Here is a 20,356-nt window from a genome sequence, read left to right as displayed (position 1 = left end):
ACAAAAGACATATTGATTGGGATACACACATACTCTCATTCCAAGACGTAATTAATTCCATTCCAAATGAATCCACTATGCTATCTCCGTCTGTTACATTGAAAAACGTTGAACCACCAAACAAAATTAAAGAATTAGTAAACTTCCCTAAATGTCGTCGACTAAGACACCACGAAATAATTGACATTGCGCTGAACAACATCAAACGTGCCGCAGAGCGCCGGAGAAGACAGCAAAAACAGGTTTGTAGACGCCGAGACTTTCACATTGGACAGAAAATATTAGTACGTACACACTATTTATCCAGCAAATTAAAAGGTAAGTGCAGTAAATTTGAACTTCTATACGCAGGTCCATTTCGGATTCGCAGCATCCCTCACCCCAATGTTGTACACGTCGAAACTTTGAGAACCAGAAAATCGAAAGGCAACCACCATTGGTCAAATATTAAACCCTCTATTGAATGAAGACACTTTATGATTCAACACACTATGATGCCATTTACTAATGCAAATATATTCACATGACTAATTACTGATGATTATCGTATTTTTTCTTGGCAAGTGCCCGGCAAGGTAAGGTTAGCAGGTCGCTTTTCTTGTCGTTACACATCAGACCGTGCATATTTTTCCAGATGAAATTACGTATTTTATGAGTAATTATGCAATTCTATGTAATGACGTAGTAATTTTATCAAATTCTCTCTCCATTAAAGTCTTTAATTCTCGCCTCGATTAACTACACTACATACAAGCTGTACACAACGAACGTCACATTTTGTCTTTTTATGTATGATTGTTTTCAAGTTTTGTTTGTATGCACTGTGAAATAGTTAAGATATAACACACACCAGTTGACTTTGACATTCTTTTTGCCCTATGACATCTCAAGATCGTGACTGTTTTACGTTTTTTGCTGCTGCATTGTATTATTCTGTGTACATTTTTGCATCTGAACACTGTCAATGTCTTTGACATATTACGTTTTCTGTCATGTTATGCTGTATGCTTCATTGTGTCACCATAAACCAGTCATTATTTAGTGGGTATATGATTTAAATGCAAGACATTAATCTTTGTTCATCAATTTCAGAAAGAAATGATGCGTGTAAGAAATAAATTCAACAGAAATGGGAATTTCACCTACGGAATAAACGAAAGAAGATGCAATAACTTTATGAGGAAGAGTAAATGGATCAGGATTAACAAGCATTAACAAGAATATACTATACTCATCGTAGAATAGCAGTCTTAACTAATTTTTTCTTTCAGAATACAAGGTGATTGATGCAGGCTGTCAGACAGAACTACACATCTTAGTTTTAGTGATGAAATATGCTAGAGATAAGGAATAGTTGTGTAATGAGTAATGAAGTGATTTTTTGCAGATGATAATGAATGCTGATGAATAAAGATGAAGAATATGCTGTTATGAATAATGAAGTTTTTCTTTACAGGTGATGATAATACTGAAGTTATGATAATATGGATAATGAAGTGATTGATAATGAAGTTTTTTCTTTACAGATGAGGATAATGTTGAAGTTATGTATTTATGCTATGTAGTTATTTAAGTATTTGTTGCAGTTTGTTTTGACAGCAGGTGTTATATTGCATAGTAGGATGACGGAAAGTTTTGGAAAGGACAGCTATGGAACACAATTTTATACACATTTCACTACCTGTTAATTCGAAGTTCACTACTTTTCAGCATAGTGTGCGTTTCTTCTTTCAGGTCAATAATCCATTTTGTATTTTTTTCCAGGAAAAGCTTTTCATGATACTAAACCTGTTACTTATTATACCTGTTCTAGTACTTGCATTTTTATTTTTTACCCATTTGTGTTTATCATTTATAAATGTGATCACATGTACTGCCTTGTTACATAACCTTGCTACAGCTGACTCATGACGAATGACGTTACCTATCCTCATTTGCAGCAATAGGTCAAAAGCAAATAGTGTTATGCCTCAGCAATTATTTATCGATCCCAACGCAATGCATTGCTAACAAAAAAATGTATTACCAGTCCCAAATAGTGATACCAGTTTGAGAAAGTTCTGAGTAATGCTGATCAGCTCTGAATAGTATGTCACTTCAGTAATGACTTCTTAATGATACAAAAAATATATATATATATATATATATATATATATATATATATATATATATATATATAAAGTAATGCTTTGTAGCTGGCCAAGGACTGCCACTGTTTATTGTAATGAGACTACTTATAATGCCCATGATTATTAATGCTATGACTGTAATTAACTGATTTTTAATAATGACTTCATAATGATCTGAATAATACTGAATGAGGAACAATGTTTTATTGTAATGAGACTACTTATAATGCCCATGATTATTAATGCTATGACTGTAATAAACTGATTTTTAATAATGACTTCGTAATGATCTGAATAATACTGAATGAGGAACAATGTTTTATTGTAATGAGACTAATTATAATGCCCATGATTATTAATGCTATGACTGTAATTAACTGATTTTTAATAATGACTTCATAATGATCTGAATAATACTGAATGATGAACAATGTTTTATTCTATTCAATACTTGCTGGCCACTGAGTGCCAATAATTAATGTCACTCAATGAATTATGTTATTAATTATGCCATTAATTAGCTCTTGTTTTCAATGTTGATACTTTGTAACTGGAAAAGAGTGTGATTGTTTAATATTGTTTAATAATGCTTTGTAATTAGGAGAAGGCTAATGATTCTTACTATATTGAAATGACAAATGATTAATTATGCTTTGTAACTGGAAAAGAATGTGATTGTTTAATAATGCTTTGTAATTAGGAGAAGGCTAATGATTAATACTATATTGGAATGACAAATGATTAATTAACTATGGTATACTTTGTAACTGGAAAAGAATGCGATTATTTAATAATGCTTTGTAACTGGGAAAAGAAGGTTACTGATTCTATGTAAAACAATTAATGAACATTTTTCTGTAATACTACATACATGGTACAGAAATGTTCAATAACTGGGCTATGAATGCCGCAAACTACTAATGAAGACTGGTATGTGACTTAATGTCCTTCACCTTATGAGCTAACTACCCTGAATTACTGCAATGTCCATTTGTCCTGTCTATCCTAGTGATCATGGAGCACTATATTTGGTTTTGCACTAGTTCTACGTTGGTGTGCCTTGTAAGAGCGTGGTGTTGACACGACATGCTGTCCACCACCGTGAGCGATGGAGACGTTATTATGGTCCCACTGTTTGGTGTACCTAATGTACTGCCAAAATGAAAACATGGAACATAACTACGACAGTTCAGTGTCTTGGCTACGCTGATAAATTCTGATGGGAAAAGAACTTCAAATTGTGTCACTTGGTGTTGTACTTCTGTGGAAAGATATGGACTTTCAGAACAGCTGTGTGCAATCTAAAGTGCTACAACCATGATGCAATCCTTCCCTTTCCTATCCTAATTCTTGTCACATAGTGAAAATCATTTTTTTTGCTAACATCATTTATGTTCATGGGTTATACATTTTTTTCGGTTCGCTGAACTCCAGTGCGAGTACACTTATGGCACTTGTCGACATTTTTTTTTTTTTGCCGTTATGTTTATTTGTTGTGAAAATGCTAAAGACATTTTTTCGATTTGTTCTGAAGTACAGTATATGTGCACTCTTGTCTTTTATATTGTATATACATTTTTTATTTTAATGATATGTTCTGAACTACAGTGCATGTGCACTTATGTTAGGTGTTAATATGTTTTCTACTGAACTTCAGTGCCTGTGCACTTTTCTCATTTTTCTATATGATTTGTACTCATTCTGTATATTCAATACTTCAGTGTGTATGCACTTATGTCATTTGTTACTCATTGTATATACATTTCGTCATTTGCTGATATGTTCTCAACTCCAGTGCGAGTACACTCATGTCACTTATCAACATGATTTTCTGCCATTCTGTTTATTTGTTCTGAAAATGCTAAAGAATTTTTTCAGTGCGTGTGCACTTTGTTATCTGTCAAATAATTTGTATATACATTTTTCTGATTTGCTACTATGTTTTGTACTCACATTTTGTCTTTGTCTGACATGTTTTGTACTTGGTGCGTGTGCACCACATTTAATTTATGTACTACATTTGAATATTCTGTAAATTGTAAAAATTTCTTGCGATGGCAAGTCCAAATGACTCACCATCGCTGCCAAATTTTTGCCCCCCCCAGTGGAGGGTTATGAAACACGTATGTAACGTAGCAGCGATGGTGAAACATGATAAAATCTTTGACCAGAGAGCCATTTATCGTGGTTAGTCTGCGCTTGACCGCGCGAGTGTTGCGAGTAGTACGCTAGTAGTCGTCATGCAGTACAGTCTGTCGATAGCAGTAGCTCAGTTCAGTTGCGTCCAACAGTACGCTAGTAGTAGTCGTGTAGTACAGTTGCGAGCAGTCTGTCAGTGGGCAGTCTGTGAGCAGTGCAGTATGTCGGTAGTAGCAGCCGAGTGCAGTTGTGTGTGAGGAGTCGGCGAGCGTCGACATGGCATTCTGGTCAAGATGCTGAATGAGGTATAATGTTAATTAAGGTAATCATCAGATAATGTAAAGTTTATTTATTGTAATTAATTTTCAACAAGTGCCCCAATAATAATTTTCATTTCAAAGCAATATTTTTAACAAAAAAAAATCATTTAATTGAACCAACGATTTCCTTCCATTTCCCTTAAAGAAAAGTTTCAGTTAAATTTCAAAAAAAAAATAAAAATATTATTTGCAATGCAGTTCCTCCAAGCCGTGGCCAACAATAAGAGCAGAAATTTGACATGCGGTTACACTGAGGTAAGAATTTAATTATGATTTTTGCACAGGGCCAAAGACCGACATATCGGTTTAATTGAATTTTCATTGTCACTGAAGTTTCATTAGCACTGAATTGTTTTTCATCATTTTTGTGACAGCTTATACTTTGAGTCAGATTGCGATTCTCACTTTTATTGTCATTAAATTTAATTGCTAGGGAGGTTACGCTTGGCTCCCATTTCTATTAAATATTGTCCTTTCTTTTAAATTTCGGTGGGGAGGTTACAAGGTTTAAGTTAAATTGCATCATGGTCAGCCGGCCGGAGTGGCCGAGCGGTTCTAGGGGCTACAGTCTGGAACCGCACGACGGCTACGGTCGCAGGCTCGAATCCTGCCTCGGGTATGGATGTGTGTGATGTCCTTAGGTTAGTTAGGTTTCAGTATTTCTAAGTTCTAGGGGACTGATGACCTCAGCAGTTAAGTCCCATAGTGCTAAGAGCCATTTGAACCATTTGAACATCATGGTCAGACAGAGCTTCCGAAATCGCATACTGGAATGTAAGGTGTACTCAGGAGCAGAAATAGACTCAGATCACAATGTAGTAGTGATGAAGAGTACGCTGAAGTTTAAGAGATTAGTCAGGAAGAATCAATACGTAAATAAATTGGATACAGAAGTAGTAAGGAATGATGAGATACACTTGAAGTTCTCTAAGGCTATAGGCACAGCAATAAGAAATAGCTCAGTAGGCAGTACAGTTGAAGAGTAATGGACAACTCTAAAAGGTTGTAACCTCCCCGCAGAAATATTTAAATAAATAAATGTGGAAATTGAGCTAAGTGTAACCTCTCGTTACGAAATATTGTTAAATGAAAATGCAAAAATTAAGGAATGAAAATTGACCATAAACCCACAACAATATTAGTTAGATAATGAACCATGAACTGAATGTAACATCTGAACAGAAATAATTAAACCTGATAAATTTTATAAGGACAGCAGCGCTGACCTTCGGCCCTGTGAAATAATTAAACCTGATAAATTTTATAAGGACAGCAGCGCTGACCTTTGGCTCTGTATTCTGAATAAATAAAGCAAAAATTCTTACCTCAATAAAAACTGCATCTATATCTGCTCTTATCTATCGACACAGCTTCGTGCAATGCTGGCGTATATTTTTTTTTTTATTCTTGGGAGGAATGCATAGGAAATATTCTTTAAATTGAAATAAATGCTTTTTCTTCAAAAGAGTGGAAAAATTCTTTAAATTGAAATGAGTACTTTTCTTTAAAAGATTTACTTTATAAAAAAATTATTATTGGGGCATTTATTGAACAAATTAGTTACAATTAACATACATTACTAGATGTGCGCAATGCTGCTTCATTACCTTCTACAACAATACTCATCGTCCACCTCAATCCTGACCAGAGTCGCGAGAAGAACACGCCGTCGACGCATGCCGACGCCTGCTCAGTACAACCGTCCACACGCTACTACTACTGCCGACTGACTACTATTACAGACAGAGTACAACTGAACACTCGCGCGGTCAAGCGCAGACTAGCAATGATAAATAACTCTCTGGTCAGAGATTCTGTCATGCCTCGCCATCGCTGGTAATGAACACATACGTGTTTCAAGGTCTATCGCAGAAGTTTGAAAGAAAACCATAGGTACATAGTATGTAATTGATAACATTAAGAGTGCAACTGGAATTCCATTGTTAGGTGTAGAGGAGAGAATGGATAGATGGAAGGAGTACATTGAAGGCCTCTATGTGGGGGAAGATTAGTCTCATGTTATAGAAGAAGAAACAGGATTCTATTTAGAAGAGATAGGGGATCCAGTATCAGAATCATAACTAAAAGAACTTTCGAGGATGTAAAATCATATAACACAGAAGGGGTATATAACATACCATCATAATTTATAAAATCAATGGGGGAGTGGCAACAAAATGACTATTCACGTTGCTGTGTAGAATGCATGAGTCTGGCGACGTACCATCTGACTTTCGGAAAAATATCGTCCACACTATTCCGAGGACTGCAAGATCTGGAAAGTGAGAGAGTTATCACACAGTCAGTTTAACAGCTCATGCATCCAAGTTCTTGACAAGAATAATGTACAGAAGAATGGGAAAGAAAATTGAACATGTGTTTGATGACTATCAATTTGGCTTTAGGGAAGGTAAGGGCACCAAAGAGGCAATCCTGACGTTGAGGTTGACAATGAAAGCAAGACTAAAGAAAAATCAAGACACTTTCATAGGATTTGTCGACCTGGAAAAAGCGCTCGACAATGTAAAATGGTTCAAGATGTTCGAAATTCTGAGAAAAATAGGGTGAAGCTACAGTGAGAGACGTCTAATATACAATATGTACTGGAGGCAGAAGGGAATAATAATAGTGGACGACAAGGAACGGAATGCTTGGATTAAAAAGACTGTAAGACAGAGATGTAGTCTTTCGCCCCTACTTTTCGATCTGTAGACAGTGATGGGAATAAAAGAAAGTTTCAGGAGTGGAATTAAAATTGAAGGTGAAAGGATATTTATGATAGGATTCGCTGATGACGTGGCTATCCTGAGTGAAAGTGAAGAAGATTTACATGATCTGCAGAATGGAATGAACGGTCTAATGAATCCAAACTACGAGTTGAGAGTAAATCGAAGGAATATGAAAGTAATGGCAAGTAGTAGAAATGAGAACAGCGAGAAACTTTACATCAGGATTGATGGTCACAAAACATATGAAGTTACGGAATTCTGCTGCCTTGGCAGCAAAATTATCAATAACGCATGGAGAAAGGAGTATATTAAAAGTTGACTAGCACTAGCAAAAAGTGCATTTCTGGCAAAGGTAAGTCTACTAGTACCAAGCATAGGCTGAATTTGAGGAGAAATTTCTGACAATGTACGTTTGGAACACAGCATTGTATGGTAGTGAAACATTGACTGTGGAAACAGATGAAAATCGAAGCATTTGAGATGTTGTGCTACAAACGAGTGCTGAAAATTAGGTGGACTGATAAGGTAAGGAATGAGTAGGTTCCGCGAAGAATCGGAAAGGAAAGGAATATACAGAAAACACTGACAAGGAGAAGGGATAGGATTGTACGACATAAACACTATAGAATGACTTCCATGGTACTAGAGGGAGCTTTAGAGGACAAAATTTGTAGAGAAAATAGAGACTGGAAACATCCAGAAAATAAATCTGGATGTAGGTTGCAAGTGCTACTCTGAGATGAAGAGGTAGGGACAGGAGAGGAATTCGTTGCGAGCCGCATAGCCGCATCCAACCAGTCTGAAGACTGATGACTAACAAAAATATGGCAATACACGAGGTAGACAGTTTCCGTCGCGGGGGCGGGAGGGGCATGGCGCCAGCGAGAAGGGGAGAATTTGTATGAGGGACGGGGACAGGTAGGACATCATGCCGCCACATACCACTGACAGAGCGAAATCCAGATTAACGGGTCGACTTCCAGGAGATACGACATAGAGTCCAGGGAGAAGGAAAAGAAACATGATTTTTTCGACTCATTATACTTTCGAAATAGTTCACCTGTTTTTATTGGCCATGCTACAAGCAGTCGGTTTATGTCGGAAATGTGCGTGCAAGTGCTGAAATGCGTATTTTCGTCACCCCACAAGTCGTCTGTTACTCATTTATAGCCATGTGAATGAGGGATGGACGGTGTAGGGGATGGGGGTACCTCGTCAGTTTCTTGTTTACAGTAATGGTTTGATGTCTGTATGTGAATTTTACACTAGCAGAGAAGCCTATTACGGAGCAATACTTTTCTGACGATCAACACGACACATAGGGAAGGTCCGTTGGCAGAATGGATAGAGAGGGGAAGGAATGTTTCCCCGAACACCAACCCACCCCTCACAGGCGCTCTTATCGGTACCCTACTATAAAAGACGTGAGGCATAATTCATTGAGATATTTTATAAGATTACGTTATGTTCGGAATTTGAACCTAATTTTTATATTATGATAGAGCTGTTGGCGGATAAATCTCATCGGAAGATGGTAATCAGTTGCTGCAAATGGTAACGCGAATATGGTAATTTTAAGCTATCTTCACATAAAAAATTAATATATACTAGAGAAGACGTCCTTATTTCTTCTAATACCTTATCTTCTTCAGATATTATAAGTAGCTTGCCATTAATCTTCCTCCTGCTTCTACTCGCTTTGCTTTACTTCCTGTCAACAATAATCTTGTTCTACTTAGGTTACTCACTCCGTTTAATAGTTCTTTCAAATGTGCTGAATTTCATCCAAGAGGACTTCATCTCTGTCAACGCTGAGTGGTCTACGCACAACAAACAACTGGCCGAGATTACAGCGCGCAGACGAGGCAGCGGATGTGAATACTACGGCATCTTCGTTATCCCGAGTCACAAATTAAAAATTTAGTGCTGTGGTGCTTTCAGGCACTGCTGACGGAAAGCAGGCCGGTTTCAGCATCCATCGTCTGCCCTGGGCTGCCAACAGCGGCGAGACGAGCGAATTCCCCCGGACGCAGTTCTTATCTGCGCGAAGAGTCCCTCGGAAAGGCTTCGTGCCTTAGCGGGAGTGGCGCGGCGGCTGTTGACGTGGTTTTAGAGCCCACATTAATCTCGACCCTACAGCCACCCCTGCGATGTAAAAGCGCGGTCTCGCAGCGTGCTTCGTGCGCGCTAACCGGGCCGCAAACCTTTCCTCACTGCACATCATTCCCCCTGCCTTGACGGGATATTCTGCACACTAAACACAAGGACACCAACTAAACCCACAGAGGGTCGTCCAGGGGGATTATTTGTCATTAACAAGCAAAATTATATGCACAGAATGCACCCTTTAAGCACCGGTATTTTCGCCGTGGTAATTTTTGTTCTAAGGGTCATCAGGCCGTCGTCCAATGCATATTTCTCCGATCAGCATTTCGCCTTCGAATGTTGGAGGCGTCATCAAAGGTTATAAGACCTCAGAAATTTTTAATGGGTACAGCTATCTGGACATCACACCTCTACTATAACACGGATCCAGTTAGGTCACCGCCGTTATTCTTCCCATCTTTAGAGGAAAAAATTTCGACCGTCTCTGTACTGCGAAACATGTTCACCTGGGACTGCAGAGCTCAGTCATGTGATACTTGGTTGTTCGCGTTACGACAGACGAGTTCCCTAGGGCCATGGTCAGAGTAGGAATTCCCCAGCCGGCATCTGTAAGAGACCTGTTCCGGCAGTTATCCACAGTGTACAATCATAAATAAGACAGCCCGGAGCCAGGGTGAGAAGATTTGATACACGGACTTCGTTGATGGTACAAACTGTACCGTGATATTTATGTGATCGTCACCGTATTTCAATGTGCATATGTTGTGTATAAGATGTTGTATATCAAGTCTATCATTCATCACTTCACTGGCTAAATGGCCCCAACGTAAGAGGCCTCTAAATATGTAAATAAAAAAATTCTGGAAACATCCCCCAGGCTGTGGCTAAGCCATGTCTCCGCAATATCCTTTCTTTCAGGAGTGCAAGTTCTGCAAGGTTCGGAGGAGAGCGTCTGTAAAGTTTGGAAGGTAGGAGACGACGTACTGGCAGAAATAAAGCTGTGAGGACGGGGCGTGAGTCGTGCTTGGGTAGCTCAGTTGGTAGAGCACTTGCCTGCGGAAGGCAAAGGTCCCGAGTTCGAGTCTCGGCCCTGCACACAGTTTTAATCTGCGAGGAAGTTTCATAACAGCGCACACTCCGCTGCAGAGTGAAAATCTCATTCTGGAAACATCCCCCAGGCTGTGGCTAAGCCATGTCTCCGCAATATCCTTTCTTTCGGAAGTGCTAGTTCTGCAAGGTTCGCAGGAGAGCGTCTGTAAAGTTTGGAAGGTAGGAGACGAGGTACTGGCAGAAGTAAAGCTGTGAGGACGGGGCGTGAGTCGTGCTTGGGTAGCTCAGTTGGTAGAGCACTTGCCCGCGAAAGGCAAAGGTCCCGAGTTCGAGTCTCGGCCCTGCACACAGTTTTAATCTGCGAGGAAGTTTCATAACAGCGCACACTCCGCTGCAGAGTGAAAATCTCATTCTGGAAACATCCCCCAGGCTGTGGCTAAGCCATGTCTCCGCAATATCCTTTCTTTCGGAAGTGCTAGTTCTGCAAGGTTCGCAGGAGAGCTTCTGTAAATTTTGGAAGGTAGGAGACGACGTACTGGCAGAAATAAAGCTGTGAGGACGGGGCGTGAGTCGTGCTTGGGTAGCTCAGTTGGTAGAGCACTTGCCTGCGGAAGGCAAAGGTCCCGAGAACGAGTCTCGTCCCGGCACACAGTTTTAATCCGCCAGGAAGTTTCAAAAAAATTGAAGTCAGTGATCTTAATCTGTGGGTTTCAAGAAAGCAAACAGAAGATTGTGATAACAAATTTCCAATGAAAAACTATTTCCTCGCTTTAAGAAACCGCATACCTTGGTTGGAGAACAGCTTATATTGCAGAAGCCCACAATAAGAATACGGACCATATAATATAGAGGCGGTCATCTTCAAATGCGGTACATGTTTGTAGCAAGTAATATGAAACCAATTTACTACTGTTGTAATAAAATTTGAGGTGTAAAAGACAAGTGACATTCACAACATTTAGTAAACATCTCTGATACTGTCTCATATTACGGCACTGTTATTAATTAATTAATGTAGGTCACCATTTAAATAATAAGATCGGTACGCTAAGGTGTGGTAAAGTGGCCAGAATTGCAGTAATGACCATTCCATGTTTTTTTTTATTCTTAAACAGCTCTGCCGCTGTAGTCACTATAGTCACTAAATTTGAAATAGTAGCCCTGTTCCGTTATTTTTTAGTAAAAATAACATTGTGTTTTTGAGTCATATGATGTAAGATAAATAAATCACTTTTATTATTCTTTTTTTATCACTTGTATAACGAGTAATAATTTTTTTCAATTTCAGTACTTAAACGTCGTCTTTTGTGCTACAAATTTAGTCCCTTGCTATTTTTCTCAGTTGATGGTGTCTTTGTGGATCAGTAACGCAGACATGGCGTCCGATCGCGTACAGTGGCCAAAGTTTTTACCCCAATAAGGGTTAGTTACTTCCAGTAAACACGCAGAGCAATACAGATAAAACTGATTGCTACACCATTTTGTATTCAAAGGTATCATCTGCCATTCTATCCCTTTGTGACAATTTTGAATTAATTACGTTAAAAAACTTAAAACTGTCTCTGATTTGCTATACAAATATAAAACTCCGGGAAAACGGTCTGCGGCAGCCGCTTGGCATTCTTTCCGATAGTAGGATATATAGACGCATAGAAAATGTGTCTGGAAGTCATAAAAACCAACACGGGTTCCTGTTGCGATGGCACTGGCTACAATACCAGCTTACGTATGGAAAAGTGCTCACAGTGAAAGTTTTCAGAAAAATGCATATAGTTCCAGTATATTATTTTCTTCCTATTTGGTGTGATACCTCATAATTTGTCGATTAAAAATGTGAAAGTGTAAATCTTCTATCATTGCTAAATTTCCCTTCGAATGCTCACTGCCCCCCCCCCCCCCTCCCCTACCACCTTTTTCCTGTGTGGCCCTGCCGGCCGAAGTGGCCGTGCGGTTAAAGGCGCTGCAGCCTGGAACCGCGAGACCGCTACGGTCGCAGGTTCGAATCCTGCCTCGGGCATGGATGTTTGTGATGTCATTAGGTTAGTTAGGTTTAACTAGTTCTAAGTTCTAGGGGACTAATGACCTCAGCAGTTGAGTCCCATAGTGCTCAGAACCATTTTTGAACCTGTGTGGCCCGAAGTGTCACCATACAACGTAAGTATTGGCTCTTTAGGAGAAAAGTTAGATGACCACTACTCTAGAAGCACACTTGCGTCAAAAAGGTTTTGTACAGCAGGCAGCCGTAGTCTACGGGTGGCGTCTTTGATTATTAATCAAGGTCCCAGGTTCGAAACCCGCCACCGCTTAAAATTTGATTAATAATCAGTATTGGCGCCCGAAGACTTCCGGCAGAAGAAGTCACCCTCATTCTGCCAACGGCCTTGTCAATGAGGGCAGGGTAGCGGACAGAAGTTCAGGGCACCCTCTTGTCTTTTCCTAAAGACGGAAGAGTCAGCCATGACTAATGGCATGAGGGTGCAGAAGGCAAATGAAAGCAACTGAATTAAAGGCAAATAGATTGTATATACAGCACATGTGGCCTGTCATTGGAAAAGTGTCATGATGATCTCATCATTGGCAAAAGATTCCGGAATGGTCCCCCATTCGCGTCTCTGGGGGGAGGCTGCCAAGGATTAAGTGATCATGAGAAAAAGAATGAATAAACAACAAAAAAACAACGTTCTGCCAGTCGGGGCGAGGAATGTGAGAAGCTCGAATGTTGAAGGGAAGCTAGAAGATCTGATCAGGGAAATGCAATGCCTAAATCTAGATATAATAGGGGTCAGAGGAGTGAAATGGAAAGAAAACAAGGTTTTCCGGTCAGATGAATCCAGGGTGATATCAACGGCAACAGAAATGGCATAACAGGAGTAGGATTCGTTATGAATAGGAAGGTAGGACAGAGAGTGTGTTACTGCTGTTCTTATTAGAATCGACAGCCAACCGCAATTTGGGTCCTGATGATCTCTGCATAGGCAAAAGATTCCAGAGCTGTCCCCCATTCGGATCCGCAGAAGGGGACTGCCAAGGGAGAAGTGATCATAAGAAAAAGGTTCAATAACCTACGAAAGGATAACGTTCTACCAGTTGCGGCGTGGAATCGAAGCTTGAACTTGGAAGGGAAGCTATAAAATCTGAAAAAGGAAATGCAGATTCTCAATCTAGATGCAGCAGGGGTCAGTGAGGTGAAATGAAAAACGACAAGGATTTGTGGTCAGGTAAATATAGCGTAATATCAAAGGCAGAAGAAAATGGTATCACGTCCGTAAGATTTATTGTCAATAGGAAGGTTGCGAACAGTTCCGTGATAGGGTTGTTATTATCTGAATCGACAGCAAACCAACATCGACAACGATACTTCAGATATACATGCCGACGTCGGAAGCTGAAGATGCTGAGGGACAGAAAGTATATGAGTATACTGAAATCATAATACGGTTAGTAAAGGGAGATGAAAATCTAATAGTCATGGTGGACTGGAATGCAGTTGTCAGAAGTAGAAGGAAAAGTAACAGGAGAATAAGGGATTGGAAGAGGGTATGAGAAAGGAGAGAGACTGAGTTCTGCAATAAATTTCAGCTAGTAATAACGAATAGTGCGTTCAACAATGACAAGAGGAGAAAGTATACTTGGAAGAGGCTGGGTGATAAGGGAAGATTTCAGTTAGACTACAATATGGTCGGACAGAGATTCCGAAATCAGATACTGGATTGTAAGGAGCAGCTATAGAGTCAGATCACAACGTAGCAGTGATGAAGAGTAGGCTGAAGTTTAAGAGATTAGTCAGGAAAAATCAATATGCAAAGAAGTTGGACACAGAAGTACTAAGGAATGACGAGATATGCTTGAAGTTCTCCACGGCTATAGATACAGCAGCAACGAATAGCTCAGTAAGCAGTACAGTTGAAGAGGAATGGGCAACTCTAAAAAGCCAATCACAAAGGTTGGAATGAAAAAGGTATATACAAAGAAAGTAATTGCGAAGAAACCATGGGTAACAGAAGAATACGAGGGTTGTTCGGAAAGTAAGGAACGATCGGTCGTGAAATGGAAAATACAGCGAAAATCTGATGAAGCTTTGCACAGATGCGTTGGGCACTGTGTCTAGTACGCCTGTCGATCGCATCATGTCGCTGTTTTCAGTTCTGAGCTCATAGTGAGAACGTAAGGATGGCTAGAAATTAGCGTCTGCCGCCAAGTATGAGGGCCTCTCGAAAGATTTCGCCTGAAGCTATGCAATCCACATAACATAACTGTCATGCAGTTCATTCTACACGACAATTCTCCACCACACACTGCAGGAGCAATGAAGATGCTCCTGCGGCGTTTTCGATGGGGAGTGTTTGAGCACTCACAATACACCCTGTAATTGGCTACCCCAGAGGTTCATCTCTGCTGAAATGAACCGCTGGCTATGAAGACAATGTTTTGACAAACAACGAGCTGCAGTCCAGAATAGAAAATTGCTGGAAAGCACTGGCGGCTGTCTTATGTAATGAGGAAATTGAAAAGTTGGTACAACGCTATGATAGATGTCTAAGTCTGAGTGGCGACTGTGTAGAGAATTAGCTGGAAGGTGTAGGTGCCCGTTGCAAATAAAACAGTTTTGATTTTCACTGTGGTTTCCATTTCGCTAGATATCGTTCCCTACTTTCGGAATAGCCCTCGTACTTCAGTTGATCGATGAAATATCGAAGTTCAAAAAAGTTTAGGGAAATTCACGAATACAGAAATACAAGTAATTCAGAAATGAAATAAATATGAAGTGCAGGGAAGCTAACACCAAATGATGGCTTGAAAAAGGTGAAAATATCGAAAAAGAAATGGTTGCCTGAAGGACTGATTCATCATATACGAAAGTCAAAAAACTTTCGGTGACGTTAAAAGCAAGTGTTATAACATTAAAAGTTCAACGGGAATTCCACTATTAAAAGCAGAGGAGAGAGCGGATAGTTGGTAATAATACATGGAAGATCTCTACTAGGGGGAAGATTTGTCAGATGTGATAGAAGAAAAAACATGTCGATTTAGAGGAGATAGACGATCCAGTTTTAGAATCTGGATTTAAGAGAGCTTTATAGGACTTAAGAACAAATAAGGCAGAAGGAATAGATAATAGGCCGGCCGGTGTGGCCGTGCAGTTAAAGGCGCTTCAGTCTGGAACCGCGTGACCGCTCCGGTCGCAGGTTCGAATCCTGCCTCGGGCATGGATGTGTGTGTGATGTCCTTAGGTTAGTTAGGTTTAAGTAGTTCTAAGTTCTAGGGGACTGATGACCACAGCAGTTAAGTCCCATAGTGCTCAGAGCCATTTGAACCATTTTTTTTTTTTGAATAGATAATAATCCACCAGTATTCCTAAAAATTTGGGAGAAGTGGCAACAAAACACCTATTGACGTTGGTGTGTAGAATATATGAGTCTGGCGACAGACCATATTAATTTCGGAAAAATATCACAGACAAAATTCCGAAGACTACCAGCGCTGACAAATGTGAGACTTATTGCACAATCAGCTTAACAGCTCATGCATCTAAGTTGACGAGAAGAATAATATACAGAAGAATGGAAAAGAAAATTGAGGACGTGTTAGATGACAATCAGTTTGTCTTTAGGAAGGGTAAAAGCATCAGAGAGGCATATCTGACGTTGAGGTTGAAAACGGAAGCAAGACTAAAGAAAAATCAAGACACATTCATAGGATTTGCCGACCAGGGAAAAGCGTTCGACAAGGTAAAATGGTGCAAGATGGTCGAAATTCTGAGACAAATTGTGGTAAGCTTTAGGGAGAGATGGGTAATGTACATTATGTACAACAGCCAAGAAGGAATAAGAAGAGTGGAAACCATGAACGAATAGCCGGGATTAAGAAGGGTGTAAACAAGTATGTAGTATTTCGTCGCTACTGTTTAATCTGAACATCAAAGAAGAAATTATGGAAATAAAAGAAAGGTTCAGGACCGAAATTAAAATTCAAGGTGGAAGGATATCAATGATTCGCTGATGACATCGCTATCCTGAGTGATGAAGAATTACATGATCTGCTGAATAGAATGAACAGTATAGCGAGTATAGATTATGGGAGTAAATCCAAGAAAAACGAAATTAATGAAAAGTAGCAGAAATGAGAACAGCGAGAAATTTAACATCGGGGTTGATGGTCACCTATTAAATGAAGTTAAGGAATTCTGCCACCTAGGCAGCAATATAACCAATGACGGACGGAGCCTGGAGGACATCGAAATAAACACTAGCACTGGCAAAAAGAGCATTCCTGGCCAAGGGAAGTCTACTAATATCAAACATAGGCCTTCATTTGAGGATGAAACTTCTGAGAATGAAGGTTGGGAGCACAGCGTTGTATGGTAGTGAAACACTGACTGTGGGAAAACGGGAATAGAAGAGAATCGAAGCGTTTGAGATGTGCTGTTATACACGAATGCTGAAAGTTAGGTGGACTGAAAAGTTAAGGAATGAGGATGTTCTGCGCATAATCGGAGAGGGAAGGTATATGTGGACAACAGTGACAAAGAGAAGGGACAGAATGATAGGACATCTGTTAAGACATCAGGAAATGATGACTTCCGTGGTACTAGAGGGAGCTGTAGAGGGCAAAAACTTTAGAGGAAGACAAAGATTGGAATACATCCAGCAAATAGTTGAAGACTTAGGTTGCAAGTGCTGCTCTGACATGAAGAGGTCGCTACAGGAGAGGAATTCGTGGCGGGCCGCATCAAACCAGTCATTAGAGTGATCTATCAACCAAAAAGTTCCGAAACAAGCTAAGGAGATATTAGTTTTAAGGTATTATGATACTTCATTTTACAAAGAGAACTACTTACAGCTGAAAGCGGGACAGAACAGCGACTGATACTGAAGAGATTTAGGCTTCTGAAAGAAAGCCATTAGCAGTCGCTAATTTAGTTGGTAAGTAGAGGAGTAGGTGCTGCGGTTCGATTCTAGAAGCTCTTCTTTTGGCGAGGTCTCGTACCAGAGTGGAAGAAATAAAATCTTTCATGGCTCGACGAGTTAGTCTAACAACTGTTTCAGTGTATCTGCTCACCTACAGTACACTACGTAGACGTTAATTTACGGTAAAAATACGTGTGGGGCATGTCATAAGTGAAGACACAACCATAGAAACGATAATCCGCGCTAGTAATTCGCATCGTCCACTACGTTCCATATCTTACCTACGGCATCTTACTGGTTGCTCTTCGTACATCGTGAAAGAATCTCATAAGAAAAAGACAAAGAAAATGCTATCTTCATATGTGAAACAACAGAATAAATGCAAAATATTCAATTTTTTGTATAAACTACACTAAAATTTGACATGGTATAATGGGGAATAGTAGTACTGGCAGCGGCGGCATTTAGAGGTAACGTTTTATTTCATTAATCAAAAGTAACTATTTGACGTAATGAAATATTTTTGTACTACGATCGATAATCGTTGATAAGAAGGCATATGATGCACACGATGGTTACGATAATGACAATAGTAAGATGGTATTGATTAAGAATACAATGGGTGTTGTTGAACTTACGTATGTTTATGAGCAGATTTTATTTACTTCTGTACTGTTTGATATTTTGTCGAAGTAATAAATATTACTGAGCTTCCTGGCTTCATTAAAGCTCTGCCTCATTTTAACGAAGCGTGTCGTCATTAGATGATGATGCTGTTGGTCAGTAGGAGACTGATTGTCGTAACAGCACAAGAACACGCAATCATGGAAAAATGATCATTTGAGCTCCAGTAGACTGACAACAGAGTATACTGCAAAAAGAGCGATGAAACTCGGCCTTTCTGCGTCTTCAGAGTCAACAGTCATCGGTTAATCCCGCAATTTATTCACGCACTATCTAGGCTGTCAATCAACGAAATTTGATACCAACACAAAAATGAGGAAGCAATGGCGAGGGCCAGATTCTTGTTTAGTCCCGGCGTTAACGTCCTGATCCTCCTCCCATCCTTCATTTTTAGTCATCACCGTGTCCTCCATTTGGAAATACTTGAATGGTACTCATTTCATAAGCTGCTCTAACCGTGTATGGCCACATAGGATATTACCACTCTGATGGATGTTCCACCAACAGCTCTCTGGGCGGAGACCACGAGCGGCTGCTTCGTTGAAATGTTACGGAGTCTTAGCACCACCACCGGCGGCGATAGTCGATAGCCTCTGTAACAAAAGATTTCTTTCCTTTGTGGCGGGTATATTCGAAACGCACGTAACTCCCGTCTTGTTCAGGAAAGGATTTCGTTTCCACTAGCTGTGCCACAGACGAGGCACAGGAGACTTTCAATGTGCCCCCTCCTGCCACGCTACCGACAGCATGGCGTTCGCAGTGGAAAGGAAGCAGCGCAGCCTACGAGAAAACGGGGAGTGGATGAGCAGCGGTGAAGCGAGGAGAGTTGGGAAGGTCGATAGTGGCTTTGCAGTGGGAAGCCAGTGCTCCAGATGCACGGCGCCGCTGTCGCAGTTCTATTGTGCACACCTTCTCAGCTTCCTGGCAGAGGACTCTCACCGTTTCTTCGGCATCTGCGAAGAGAAATTGGCAACTAGGCTGCATCCTTCGTTAGAAAGTTCAAGAGTTCATGTAAATCCAGTCCTACGGGTTTGTGTCTACAGATAGCTGTAAAAATGTGAAAATGTCTATAGTGACATTATATAATGAACTGACATCTACAGCTACTAATAAACAGTGCAAACCGTCTATCCGCACACGGTAGAGGGTACTTCGTACGAATATTAGGCACTACTTTTCGTCGCCCACTCGGCTATGAGGCGACAAAAATTGTCTTCGTGTTCACATACGGGTATCATTCCTTCGTTTATTATTATCGTGATACTTTTGTACGAAGACAATGGAGGCAATTCCACTGCTACTGGTTTTTTAAAGATGTCCATCCTGATTTGACCAAAAATATATCGACTTTCTTCCAAGGCTTGCATTTAAGTTTTCTGAGCATTTCTCCCACGTTTCCGTGTGTTCTGTTGCGACTGCTTACGACTCAAGTGGGGTGTGTATGATTCTATTGGGCGTATGTGGTCATGACTATTTATTAACCAATCAGGCAATTGAGAAGCACTCTGGAATAAGGACTACAGTCCTTTACGAAGTTTACTCAATAGGTGCAATTTCTCAGTGCCCTCGCACAAAACTTTTTCATATAATGTGGCCGAGATGACGCATAGGTTACCCACAATCAGCCTATACCGAGGGTACGATATATTAAATTTTAAATCTTGAATGCTGTGCAGCTCTCTTATATGTTGTATACAGGGTGTTCTGAAATTCCAGTTACAAATTTCAAGGAGTTGGATGTAAGTAGATAGTATTTTGATTTGGAACCCACGTGCGGAAACATACCATTTCCGTGCTACAACCATTTGAAAATATGTTGCTAACGCGACCACTTTCACAAATAATAAATTAGCCGTAACCCAGCACATCACTTGTTTTATAACCCCACTCATTAACAGCCAAAGTAATAGCTCTTGTACTCGTTTGACGGATTCCCTCCGACGTGATACAGTACGGTCTCTTCCAATTCGGGAGTGCGGCGTCTCCATGGAGTACCAAAGTCACGCCTACTGACTGTGAAGGTGTCCTTTCTCGAAGCCGTTGCGTAGTTGTGGAGAGAAGGTTATGCGATGGTGTGGAATGTCGTGGAGAACGCTCTTGATAAAAGCGGAGAATAGCTTTTGTATCCCTCCTGGATAGGCAACGCGTGGATCTGCTTCTGTGAACTGCTTCTGCAAAATAGGCTGAGAGTGAAGGACGCGAGTAGGAGCAGAAAAAGGTGAAGTACTTCGGTGCTGCCTGTAGATTTTACAAGTTCACTATAGGCAAACATATGAGTACATAAATGGTTA

The sequence above is a fragment of the Schistocerca serialis genome, chromosome 8 (genome assembly GCF_023864345.2).
Source record: "Schistocerca serialis cubense isolate TAMUIC-IGC-003099 chromosome 8, iqSchSeri2.2, whole genome shotgun sequence".
Classification (NCBI taxonomy): domain Eukaryota; kingdom Metazoa; phylum Arthropoda; class Insecta; order Orthoptera; family Acrididae; genus Schistocerca; species Schistocerca serialis.
Note: the sequence above shows the minus strand (reverse complement) of the source record.